The following is a 14159-nucleotide window of genomic DNA, read 5'->3' as shown; positions in this document are numbered from 1 at the left end:
ACAAAATTATATATTTCCCTCAAGGTAGCATGTTTCTTATGAGTATGGAAATATTTAGCAGAGAAGTAATAAATCATATCCTGGGGACTATGCACACAACCAGGATCAAGAGAATTAAACCATGTTTTAGCATCACCCTTTAATGAGAATGGAAATATCTTAAGGATATAATAGTAGCGAGATTTCTCATCATTAGTGAACAGGGTGGCTATATCATTTAACTTAGTAAGATGTGCCACAACGGTTTCAGATTCATAGCCATAAAAAGGATCAGATTCGACCAAAGTAATTATTTCAGAATCGACCGAGAATTCATAATCCTTATCAGCAAAAAAGATAGGTGAAGTAGCAAAAGCAGGGTCGTATTTCATTCTAGCATTCAGAGTTTTCTGTTTTAGCTTAGCCAGTAATTTCTTAAGATCAGATCTATCATTGCAAGCAAGAAAATCTCTAGCAGTTTCTTCATCCATAACATAACCCTCAGGAACAACAGGTAATTCATACTTAGTGGGAGAACCTTCATCATCATAATCTTCAATAATTTCATTTTCAATAATTTCATTCTCTCTAACCCTAGAAAGTTGTTCATCAAGATATTCACCTAATGGCATAGTAGTATCAAGCATAGAAGTAGTTTCATCATAAGTATCATGCATAGTACAAGTGGCATCCTCGATAACATGCGACATATCAGAATTAATAGCAGAATCAGGTTTAGGTGCCGCAAGCTTACTCATAACAGAAGGAGAATCTAGTGCAGAGCTAGATGGCAGTTCCTTACCACCCCTCGTAGTTGAGGGATAAATCTTAGTTCTTTCGTCTTTCAAGTTCTTCATAGTGACCAGCAGATATAAATACCAAGTGACTAAAAGAATAGAGCTATGCTCCTCGGCAACGGCACCAGAAAATAGTCTTGCTAACCCACAAGTATAGGGGATCGCAACAGTTTTCGAGGGTAGAGTATTCAACCCAAATTTATTGAATCGACACAAGGGGAGCCAAAGAATATTCTCAAGTATTAGCAGTTGAGTTGTAAATTCAACCACATCTAGATAACTTAGTATCTGCAGCAAAGTATTTAGTAGCAAAGTAGTATGGAAGTAATGGTAACGGTGGCAAAAGTAATAGTAGCAATTTTGTAGTAATTGTAACAGTAGCAACGGTAAAGTAAATAAGCAAAGAGCAATATGTGAAAAGCTCGTAGGCATTGGATCAGTGATGGGTAATTATGTCGGATGCGATTCCTCATGTAACAGTTATAACATAGGGTGACACACGAATAGCTCCAGTTCATCAATGTAATGTAGGCATGTATTTCGAATATAGTCATACGTGCTTATGGAAAAGAACTTGCATGACATCTTTTGTCCTACCCTTCCGTGGCAGCGGGGTCCTAATGGAAACTAAGGGATATTAAGGCCTCGTTCTAGTAGAGTACCGGACCAAAGCATTAACACATAGTTAATACATGAACTCCTCAAACTACGGTCATCACCGAGAAGTATCCCGATTATTGTCACTTCGGGGTTGTCGGATCATAACACATAATAGGTGACTATAGACTTGCAAGATAGGATCAAGAACTCACATATATTCATCAAAACAACATAGGTTCAGATATGAAATCATGGCACTCGGGTCCTAGTGACAAGCATTAAGCATAGCAAAGTCATAGCAACATTAATCTCAGAACATAGTGGATACTAGGGATCAAACCCTAACAAAACTAACTTGATTACATGATAAATCTCATCCAACCTATCACCATCCAGCAAGCCTACGATGGAATTACTCATGCACGACGATGAGCATCATGAAATTGGTGATGGAGGATGGTTGATGATGACGACAGCGATGAATCCCCCTCTCCGGAGCCCCGAACGAACTCCAGACCAGCCCTCCCGAGAGAGATTAGGGCTTGGCGGCGGCTCCGTATCATAAACGCAACGAAAATTTCTCTCTGATTTTTTTCTCTGCGAAAGCAAATATATGGAGTTGGAGTTGAGGTCGGTGGACGTCCAGTGGGCCAACAAGGCAGGGGCGCGCCCTAGGGGAGGGGGCGTGCCCCCACCCTCGTGGACAGGTTGTGGGCCCCCTGACGTTGATTCTTTCGCCAGTATTTTTTATTAATTCTGAAAAGTTGCTCCGTGGATTTTCAGGTCATTCCGAGAACTTTTATTTCTGCACAAAAATAACACCATGGTAGTTCTGCTGAAAACAGCGTCAGTCCGGGTTAGTTCCATTCAAATCATGCAAGTTAGAGTCCAAAACAAGGGCAAAAGTGTTTGGAAAAGTAAATACGAGACGTATCAACACCCCAACAACGCTCACTGTTCATCCAGAGGCAGTATCTATCGGCTTCAGTTAGCAGCAATAGCAAAGGAATCGCTCGATCGGGTTCACTTAACAGCCATTAATCGATCGCTCGGGTTCAGTAACACATAGCATGCAGTGTAATCGCTCGGGTTGAGTAGGCGAACGCCTCACTCGAGTTCAGTTAGAGCCCAACGCCTTGCACCCTTGCACGTGCGTGTACGATAGAAACGCGCAAACCTCCCTGCATTGCTCAGCCCCGACCACCCACCGTAACCGAGAACACCCCGATATTTTCCTCGCCCTCGCTTCTACCATAGTTTTTTCCGTCATGGACGGCCCAAAGAATGTCATGCAGCTGCGTCTCTGGCCTGCCCAGGACGAAAAGCCCATTTTCTGTCATGATTTTTTGTCATAGAAGTAGGAGCGCACCACATCTATGATGATACCGGGTTTTGTCACAACTATCGTCATAGAAGTGTCATAAGTATGACAGGAAAAAAATCATTCGGCCCAATATGTCACGGATGTGTCTTTTTTTGTAGTGCATGGCGATGTGAACTATGGGTGTTAATCACCTGACGATGTGAACTAGATTATTGACTCTAGTGCAAGTGGGAGACTGAAGGCAATATGCCCTAGAGGCAATAATAAAGTTGTTATTTTATATTTCCTTATTTCATGATAAATGTTTATTATTCATGCTAGAATTGTATTAACCGGAAACTTGATACATGTGTGGATACATAGATAAAATACCCTAGTAAGCCTCTACTAGACTAGCTCGTTAATCAAAGATGGTTAAGTTTCCCAACCATAGACATGTGTTGTCATTTGATGAATGGGATCACATCATTAGGATAATGATGTGATGGACAAGACCCGTTCGTTAGCTTAGTATTATGATCGTTTAATTTTATTGTCATAGCTTTCTTCAGGTCAAATACATATTCCTTTGACTATGAGATTATGCAACTCCCGGATACCGGAGGAATGCCTTGTGTGCTATCAAACATCACAACGTAACTGGGTGATTATAAAGATGCTATATAGGTATCTTCGAAGGTGTTTATTGGGTTGGAATAGATCGAGATTAGGATTTGTCACTCCGACTATCGCAGAGGTATCTCTGAGCCCTCTCGGTAATACACATCATAAGAAGCCTTGCAAGCAAAGTGACTAATGAGTTAGTTGAAGGATGATGTATTACGGAACGAGTAAAAAGACTTGCCGGTAACGAGATTGAACGAGGTATGAAGATATCGACGATCGAATCTCCAGCAAGTAACATAGCGATGACAAAGGGAATAACGCATGTTGTCATAACGGTTCGACTGATAAAGATCTTCGTAGAATATGTGGGAGCCAATCTGAGCATCCAGGTTCCGCTATTGGTTATTGACCGGATAGGTGTCTCGGTCATGTCTACATAGTTCTCGAACCCATAGGGTCCTCACGCTTAACGTTCGATGACGATACTGTATTATATGAGTTATATGATTTAGTGACCGAATGTTGTTCAGAGTCCAGGACGAGATAACAGAAATGACGAGGAGTCTCGGAATGGTTGGGAGGTAAAGTTTGATATATAGGATGATAGTATTCGGACACAGAAGTGTTCCGGAGTGTATCGGGTATTTATCGGAGTACTGGGGGGTTACCGGAACACCCGGGGAAAAGATATGGGGCATATGGGCCATATGAGGGGAGAACACCAACGTACAAGGGGTGGCGCCCCCCAATGGAAGGAGGCTGAGTGGGGGAAGGGATAGAGGGAGTTCGCCCCCCTTTCCTTCTCTCCTTCCTCTTCCCTTTTCCCCCTCTGGCAAATATGGAAGGGGGGAGGCCGAATTGGGGAGGACACCAAGTAGGATTCCTCCTACTTGGGGCTTACCCTTGCTTCTCCCCTCCCCCTCCCACCTATATATACGTGGGGACAGGGCGCCTAGAACACACAACATCAACTGTTAGCAGTGTGCGGCACCCCCCTCCACAGTTTACACCCCCGGTCATATTGTTGCGGTGCTTAGGCGAAGCCCTGTGCGGATCACTTCACTATCACCATCACCATGCTGTCGTGCTGACGTAACTCATCTACTTCCTCGACACCTTTCTAGATCAAGAGGGCGAGGAACGTCATCAAGTTGAACATGTGTAGAACTCAAAGGTGTCGTATGTTCAGCACTTGATCGATCGGAGCTAGAAGAAGTTCAACTACATCAACCACATTGTCAAACGCTTCCGCTTTCGGTCTACGAGGCTACGTAGACACACTATCCCCCTCTCGTTGATAAGCATCTCCTAGATATGTGCGTGAGCGTAGGATTTTTTTTGAAATTGCATGCTACGTTCCCCAACAACTGTACATTTTTTTACCGTTACTAGTTGTTGCTCGTTACAAATTACCTTGCTATCAAAATATCTGTTACCGACAATCTCAGTGCTTGCAGGAAATATCTTACTGAAAACCTCTTGCCATTTACCTCTGCTCCTTGTTGAGTTTGATACTCTTACATATAGAACGGACTATGATTGATCCCCTATACTTGTGGGTCATCAAGACTCTTTCTGGCGCCGTTGCCGGGGAGTGAAGCACCTTTGTTGAGTGGAATTTGGTAAGGGAACTTTTATATTACGTGTTGAAATTTACTGTCACTTGTTACTTTGGAAAACAATCCTTTGAGGGGTTTGTTTGGGGTATCTTCACCTCGACCGGAAGCACAAAGAGTTGCTCCTCAATCTGCTGCACCTACCGAAAAATATTTGTTATGAGATTCCTTCGGGTATGATAGAGAAACTGCTAGCTAATCCTTATGCGGGAGATGGAACAATACATCCTGATATGCACCTGATCTATGTAGATGAAGTTTTTCGATTATTTAAGCTTGTAGGTTTATCCGAAGATGGAGTTGGGAAGAAGGTTTTCCCTTTATCTTAAGGGGGGCATTGACATGGTATAGGCTATGTTATAATATTGGAACGTGGGATTGGAACGGATAGAAATTGGAATTTCATCAGTAGTTTTATCCTATGCATCTGGTTCATCGTGATCGGAATTATTATTTTTTTGGCCTCATGAAGGAGAAAGCATCTCTCAAGCTTGGGGGAGGCTTAAGTACATGATATACACATGCCCCAATCATGAGCTCTCAATAGAAATTATATTACATAATTTTTATGCTTGGCTTTCTCATAATGATCAAACCATGCTCGATTCTTCTTATACTGGTTCCTTTATGAAAAAAACCATTGAATTCAGATGGGATCTTCTGGAAAGAATTAAACACAACTCTGAAGATTGGGAAATCAACAAAGGTAATGATTCAGGTTGAAAGTGCTTGTTATCGACTACAGGGGGGGTGAATAGGTGATATTTATGAAAGTCTTCAAAACACGAAGTCTTTGAAGACAAACTGTCAATGTGAACATATATGATATACAACGGAAGATAAACTACACTAGACAAGCCATAGTCAAGTAAGCTATGTAGTGAAAGTACGAAGACTAATAGCAGCTAGATAGAATGGGTCGGAATGGAAGACAGTATGAAGCCAAACAGGTAATAGTCTTCACACAGTGAAGTCAAATACATCAGGCAACCAAGCAATGACTTCACGAAGACAAACTAAAATGTAAACGAGGTAGGGGATAGAACCAGTAGCTTGGTGAAGACAAGGATTTGGTAGACCAGTTCCAGTTGCTGTGACAACTGTACGTCTGGTTAGGGAGGCTGAGATTGAACTCAGAAGACTGTGCCCTCACCTTATTCCCCTTGAGCTAAGGACACCCAGTCCTCGCCCAATCACTCTGGTAAGTCTTCAAGGTAGACTTCCAATCCTTCACAGACTCCGTTCACTGGCGATCCACAATTACTCTTGGATCCTCAGAACATGCCGCCTAACCGGGTAGAGGATGCACAGTCCTCAAGTGTAGCAAGTCTCCTGGTCACGCGGACAGAAAGACTTCAGTGATGCATAACACCCTTTGGCTCTGGGTGTTTTGGGCTTTGTCCTCGCAAGAATCTCTATCTCAAAGGCTTCGGAGGTGGGTTGCTCTCAAATGACAAAAGTCGTGCACTAACTCTAAGCAGCCACCAATTTATGGTGTAGGGGTGGGCTATTTATAGCTAGGAGGCAACCGTGAAAGGATCGAGAAGAGGTGTCTAGAGGGGGGTGAATAGACTCTAAGTAAGAAAAGTCGCAGTTTTTAATCTCTTTAAGTTGAAGTGGAGTTTTGGCACAAGTTTTAACATTCACAATACATATCAAGCAAGCATGACAAGAGTATATGAGCAGCGGAAAGTAAAGCATGCAAATTGCAAGAATGTAAAGGGATGGGATTGGAGTGTGCAAACACAATTTGGAGACACGGAAATTTTTTATCCGTGGTTCCGATAGGTGGTGCTATTGTACATCCACGTTGATGGAGACTTCAACCCACGAAGAGTAACGGTTGCGAGTCCACAGAGGGCTCCACCCACGAAGGGTCCACGAAGAAGAAACCTTGTCTATCCCACCATGGTCATCGCCCATGAAGGACTTGCCTCACTCTGGTAGATCTTCATGAAGTAGGCGATCTCCTTGCCCATACAAACTCCTTGGTTCAACTCCACAATCTTGACGGAGACTCCCAAGTGACACCTAGCCAATCTAGGAGACACCACTCTCCAAGAAGTAACAAATGGTGTGTTGATGATGAACTCCTTGCTCTTGTGCTTCAAATGATAGTCTCCCCAACACTCAACTCTCTCTCATAGGATTTGGATTTGGTGGAAAGAAGATTTGAGTGGAAAGCAACTTGGGGAAGGCTAGAGATCAAGATTTATGTGGTAGGAATGGGATATCTTGACCTCAACCCAAGTGTAGGTGGTTCTCTCTCAGAAAATGTATGTTGGAAGTGTAGGCATATTCTGATGGCTCTCTCCACGAATGAAGAGTGGGTGGAGGGGTATATATAGCCTCCACACAAAATCTAACCGTTACACACAATTTACCAAACTCGGTGGGACCGAATCGTGAAACTCGGTCAGACCAATTTAGTTCATAATGTGATCGTTAGGCATTTTGGTGGGACCAATATGATCAACTCGGTAGGACCGATGTGCTAGGGTTAGGGTAAAGCCTCAACTCAGTTTGACCGATTACACAAACTCGGTGGGACCGATTTGGGTAATAAGAGAAATAGAGAGTTGGCCAGGCAAACTCAGTGGGACCGATTGCATACCTCAGTGGGACCGAAATTATTGCAATAGGCAACAAAGAGTTTGCAAGCACATCTCGGTGAGACCGAGATCCCATCGGTGAGACCGACTTGATTATGGTTTCTGGCAGTCGCTATGTCAAGAGAACTCAGTGGCGCCGGATAGAAAGATTCGTAGGGCTGAGTTTGACTTTTGGTTTGGGACATATGTGGATGTGAGAAAGTGGTTAAGGGCTTTGGAGCATATCACTAAGCACTTTGAGCAAGCAAGCCATTAAGCAACACCTCATCCCCTCTTAATAGTATTGGCTTTCCTATGGACTCAATGTGATCTTGGATCACTAAAAGTAAAATGTAGAGTCTTGTGCTTTGACCTTGAGCCAATCCTTTGTCCTTAGCATCTTGAAGGGGTTCCACATCCTCTAGTCCATGCCACTCCATTGTTGAACTTATCTGAAACATACTAGATAAGAGTATTAGTCCAACAAGAGATATGTTGACATTAATTACCAAAATCACCCAGGGAGCACTTGTGCTTTCAAACTGTCCAAAATGACCCTGGGTCACTAAGGAACTGACACGTGTTCAACGGTCAGATTTCAAACACACGCGGCAGCTTGGCTTGGGTTACAAGCAAGGCTGACTCATCCAACTCTGGATAAGATGTTCTCTCATTGTCTTTGCTTGAAGACATAGGATTTTTGTTGAGCATCACTTCAATCATCTGGCTTTGTTCACTTGGACCCCACTTAACAATATGGTGGTTCCTATGACTCAAGAAAGAAGAAAAGGAAATTACAAAATAAATTATGTCTTTGCACTCCATAATCTTCAAGTGAACGTATTCATCATCATTATCTTCAATGTGAATGTCTTCACTAACCACCATTGCCTTCAATGTCTTCATACATTTTTAGGGGTCATCTCTGGTAGGTAAACCGAATCAGTGAGGGACTACTATCTGTGTTATCCTGCAATTCTCATAAACACATTAGGCCCTCAACCATGTTTGTCGTCAATACCCCAAAACCAACTAGGGGTGCACTAGATGCACTTACACAGGTATAAAACTTGAGTTCGATTGTGTTAAGTCTTTTATGGATACCAATGATTTTATAAGTTTAGCACTAAATATGGACTTGACTCTGAGATAGTAGCCTCTTTCCATGAATCATTTGCTACTCATGTTGACCTCCCTAAGGAGAAGTTGTTTAAATATCACCCTCCGTATTAAAGAAAAGATCGAGAATCCCGTTATAGTTAAAGATGAACCTATCATCTACAATGTTGATCCAGTTGTTGGGAAACTTAGCATGCAATTTCAAAAAAAATCCTATGCGCACGCAAGATCTATCTAGGAGATGCATAGCAACGAGAGGGGGAGACTGTGTCCACGTACCCTCGTAGTCTGAAAGCGGAAGCGTTAACCTAATGCGGTTGATGTTGTCAAACGTTATCTTGAATCAACCGATCAAGTACCAAACGTACGGCGCCTCCGAGTTCTGCACACATTCAGCTAGATGACGTCCCTCAAACTCTTTATCCAGTAGAGGCAGGAAGGAGTCAATGAGTTCCCTCAGCATGACGGCGTGATGACGGTGTTGGTAATGTGATCAATGCAGGGCTTCGCCTAAGCACTACGACAATATGACCGGAGGAGTAAACGGTGGAGGGGGGCACCGCACACAGCTAGGAAACAACTGTTGTGCTTTGCGGTGCCCCCTGCCCCCGTATAAAAAGGAGGAGAGGGGAGGCGGCCGACCCAAGGGGGCGCGCCAAGTGGGGGGAGTCCCACTGATACGTCTCCAACGTATCTACTTTTCATAATGCTTTTCCTCTTGTTTTGGACTCTAATTTGCGTGATTTGAATGAAACTAGCCCCGGACTGACGATGTTCTCGGCAGAACTACCATGGTGTTATTTTTCTGCAAAAAAAAGTTCTCAGAATGGAACGAAACTTTGCGAGGATTTTTTATATCAATAAAGAGAAGTTCTGGAGCCAAGAGATACAAGAGGGGGCACCTGGGTGGGCACAACCCACCAGGGAACGCCTGCCCCCCTAGCGTGCCCAGGTGGGTGCTGCCCACCTGGTGGCCCCGCTGACCTTGAAACTGACGCTATAAAATCCCATTATTCCAGAAAAAAATCAGGGAGAAAGAATTATTGCGTTTCATGAGATGGAGCCGCCGCCATCTCCTCTTGTTCATTGGGAGGCCAGATCTGGAGTCCGTTTGGGGCTCCGGAGAGGGGGATCTTCGATCTTCGTCATCACCAACACATCTCCATCACCAATTCCAGGATGCTCCCCACCGGGAGTGAGTAATTCCTTCGTAGGCTCGCTGGTCGGTGAGGAGTTGGATAAGATTCATCATGTAATCGAGTTAGTTTTGTTAGGGCTTGATCCCTAGTATTCACTATGTTCTGAGATTGATGTTGCTATGATTTTGCCATGCTTAATGCTTGTCACTTTGGGCCTGGGTGCCATGATTTTCAGATCTAAACTGTTTATGTTATCACCCTTATATCCATGTTCTAGATCCGATCTTGCAAGTTATAGTCACCAACTACGTGTTATGATCCGGTAACCCTGGAGTGACAATAGTCGGGATCACTCCCAGTGATGACCGTAGTTTGAGGAGTTCATGTATTCACCGTGTGTTAATGCTTTGTTCCGGTTCTCTATTAAAAGGAGGCCTTAATATCCATTAGTTTCCAATAGGACCCCGCTACCACGAGAGGGTAGGACAAAAGATGTCATGCAAGTTCTTTCCATAAGCACGTATGACTATTTACGGAATACTTGCCTACATTATATTTATGAACTGGAGATAGTGATGTATCGTCCTAGGTTATAACTGTCTCATGATGAATATCATCCAATGAGTCACCGATCCAATGCCTACGAATTTATCTTATATTGTTCTTGCTAAGTTACTACTACTGCTACTGCTATCGCTACTGCTACAATATCACTGCTATCATTGTTACCGTTACCGTTACTACTGCTGCTATCATCGAAACTATCATACTACTGTGGTACTAATCATTTTGCTGCAGATAATTAATCTCCAGGTGTGGTTGAATTGACAACTCAGCTGCTAATATTCAAATATTCTTTGTCTCCCCTTGTGTCGAATCTTTAAATTTGGGTTGAATACTCTACCCTCGAAAACTGTTGCGATCCCCTATACTTGTGGGTTATCACCCACTAGGACTCCTAGTCTTAGTCGCCCCCCCCCCCCTTCCTTTCCAACAGAGGGGGAAAGAGGGAAGTGGAGGGGAAGAGAGAGGGAGAAGGAAAGGAGGGTCGTGGCCCCTCCCCTTGTACAATTCGGACTCCCTATGGGGGGGGCACCTCCTGTGGCCTACCTCCTCTTTCCCCTATGGCCCAATAAGGCCCATTAATTCCCCGGGGGGGTTTGGTAACCCCTCGGTACTCCAAAAAATAATGGTACCTCTCCGGAACCATTCCAGTGTCCGAATATAACCTTCCAATATATCAATATTTACCTCTCAACCAACGTTGATCTCATCCGGGACTCCGAGCAACCTTCGGTCACCAAAACAGATAACTCATATAATACATATTGTCATCGAACGTTAAGCGTGCAGACCCTACGGGTTCGAGAACTATGTAGACATGACCGAGACACCTCTCCATTCAATCACCAATAGCGGAACCTGGATGCTCATATTGGTTCCCACATATTCTACGAAGATCTTTATCAGTCAAACCGCAATGTCAACATACGTTATTCCCTTTGTCATAGGTATCTTACTTGCCCGAGATTCGATCGTCGGTATCCTCATACCTAGTTCAATCTTGTTACCGGCAAGTCTATTTACTCGTTCCATAGTGGATCATCCCGTAACTAACTCATTAATCACATTGCTTGCAAGGCTTCATATGATGTGCATTACCGAGAGGGCCCAGAGATACCTCTCTGATACTCGAAGTGACAAATCCTAATCTTGATCTATGCCAAACCAACAAACACCTTTGGAGATACCTGTAGAGCATATTTATAATCATCCAGTTATGTTGTGACATTTGATAGCACACAGGCATTCCTCCAGGGTCCGGGAGTTGCATAATCTCATAGTTGGAGGAATATATATTTGACACGAAGAAAGCAGTAGCAATAAAACTGAACGATCATTATGCTAAGCTAACAGATGGGTCTTGTCCATCACATCATTAGATGTGATCCCGTTTATCAAATGACAACTCATGTCCATGGCTAGGAAACTTAACCATCTTTGATCAATGAGCTAGTCTAGTAGAGGCATACTGGGGACACGGTGTTTTGTCTATGTATACACACATGTATCAAGTTTCCGGTTAATACAATTCTAGCATGAATAATAAACATTTATCATGAATAAGGAAATATAAATAACAACTTTATTATTGCCTCTAGGACATATTTCCTTCAGTCTCCCACTTGCACTAGAGTAAATAATCTAGATTACATTGTAATGAATCTAACACCCATGGAGTCTTGGTGTTGATCATGTTTTGCTCGTGGAAGAGGCTTAGTCAATGGGTCTGCAACATTCAGATCCGTATGTATTTTGCAAATCTCTATGTCTCCCTCCTTGACATAATCTAGGATGGATTTGAAGCGTCCCTTGATGTGTTTAGTCTTTTCGTGAAATTTGGATTCCTTTGCCAAGGCAATTGCTCCAGTATTGTCACAAAAGATTTTCATTGGACTCGATGCACTAGGTATTACACCTAGATCAGATATGAACTCCTTCATACAGACTCCTTCGTTTGCTGCTTCTGAAGCAGCTGTGTACTCCGATTCACACATAGATCCTGCCACGATGCTCTGCTTGGAACTGCACCAACTGACAGCTCCACCATTCAATTAAAATACGTATCTGTGACTATGACTTAGAGTCATCTGGATCAGTGTCAAAGCTAGCATCGACGTAACCACTTACGACAAGCTCTTTGTCACCTCCATAAACGAGAAACATATCCCTAGTCCTTTTCAGGTACTTCAGGAGGTTCTTGACCGCTGTCCAGTGATCCACTCCTGGATTATAGCAGGGCACACATCAGGTTTGGTACACAACATAGCATACATGATAGAACCTATGGCTGAAGCATATGGAATGACTTTCGTTTTCTCTCTATCTTCTGCAGTGGTCGGGCATTGAGTCTGATTCAACTTCACACCTTATAACACAGGCAAGAACCCTTTCTTTGACTGATCCATTTTGAACTTCTTCAAAACTTTATCAAGGTATGTGCTTTGTGAAAGTCATATCAAGTGTCTTGATCTATCTCTATGGATCTTCACTGGTACGCGTCGGTGCTATACAAACGGTTTTAAACCCCTTTCCGCGACGGCATTTGGAACCATCGCCAAGTGAGTGTGGGCGATAGGGGGTCCTTCCCACACGACCCAGAACCCGTCGGGGATATGGAGCCATGATCCATAGGCCATGCAAAATGTAATCGTGCGTGATGGAGCACACACTAAATTCTTTCGCACGTGTATGATCGGTGATTAGATGTTTCTAATGATGTAGTGAAACCAAACGGTGTGTCGTAATGAACCATTTGGGAAACAGTATGCAAGGCACACGGGCCAACATATGAACTGTGTGCGATATGTGCCCTATCACACACGAGTTTTCTGTGGAACCCATCTGCCATGCAAGACTCCATTGCACACGTTCTCCCAACATTTACCATCTGCGATAAGATTCAATCACAAACTGTTCAGGAGCCCCTTCACACACATACAAGTGTTGCAGACCATTTGTAATTTGTTGTGTATCACCGACGGTTGCGCCTAGAGTGACGTGTGCTTTTCGTTTGGGATCCCACACGTTTCCTGAAAAAATTACGACTGGGATTGTATTTTACGTTGGGCACGGTTTACTCCGAGTTCCCGTGTGCGATAAATTGATATCACAAACGGTTCCGGAGAGCCTACGCACATGTAGTAGCACTAAAAATCGTTTGTGATCTGCTGTGTGTCACTGACGGTTCCGCTACGATTGACGTATGCTTTCTGATGTGGATTGCACACACTCATTTAGTTGAACCTTGTGCGGAGCAATTGCCAGGTTAAAACAAACATATCCCATTTTGAATCGGCATGCAAAAAGCAAATTTGCCACAATATTCAATTGAAAAAATTAAAAAAATATCCCATTTTGAATCGGCGCGCATAAAGCAAATTGGCCACAATATTCAATTAAACAAATAAAAAAGAATATCCTATTTTGAATCGGCACGCAAAAAAACTCGCCACAATATTCAATTGAACAAATAGTGTCCAGAGGAAGAACATTCATCAGATTTTGCAACAAATGCAATTGAACATATGGTAGCTAAATCCCAATGATTTGGCCACACATAGATGCATTACATAATTAATCATAGTGTACGAAATACGAAGACCTCATCAGATGGAAAACAATGGATCCATGCGTATATGTTTAGCTGTAACTCTTACTCAATGTTTCAAGAGAACGCATGCTGAAATCTTCATTATCATCAGTGGGATTGATGTAGTGATTCAGGAAGAAGTCGCTGATAAATCTCCGAACCATCAGCAATTCACCAGCCGGGAGCGGTTCAGGGGTCCTCGATTCTAAGATGAGCTGCGGTATTTTTAAGATCA

This window comes from Triticum aestivum, chromosome 5B (genome assembly GCF_018294505.1).
Source record: "Triticum aestivum cultivar Chinese Spring chromosome 5B, IWGSC CS RefSeq v2.1, whole genome shotgun sequence".
In the NCBI taxonomy this organism is placed as follows: domain Eukaryota; kingdom Viridiplantae; phylum Streptophyta; class Magnoliopsida; order Poales; family Poaceae; genus Triticum; species Triticum aestivum.
The sequence above is the reverse complement of the archived record's forward strand: the minus strand, read 5'-3'. Positions refer to the sequence as shown.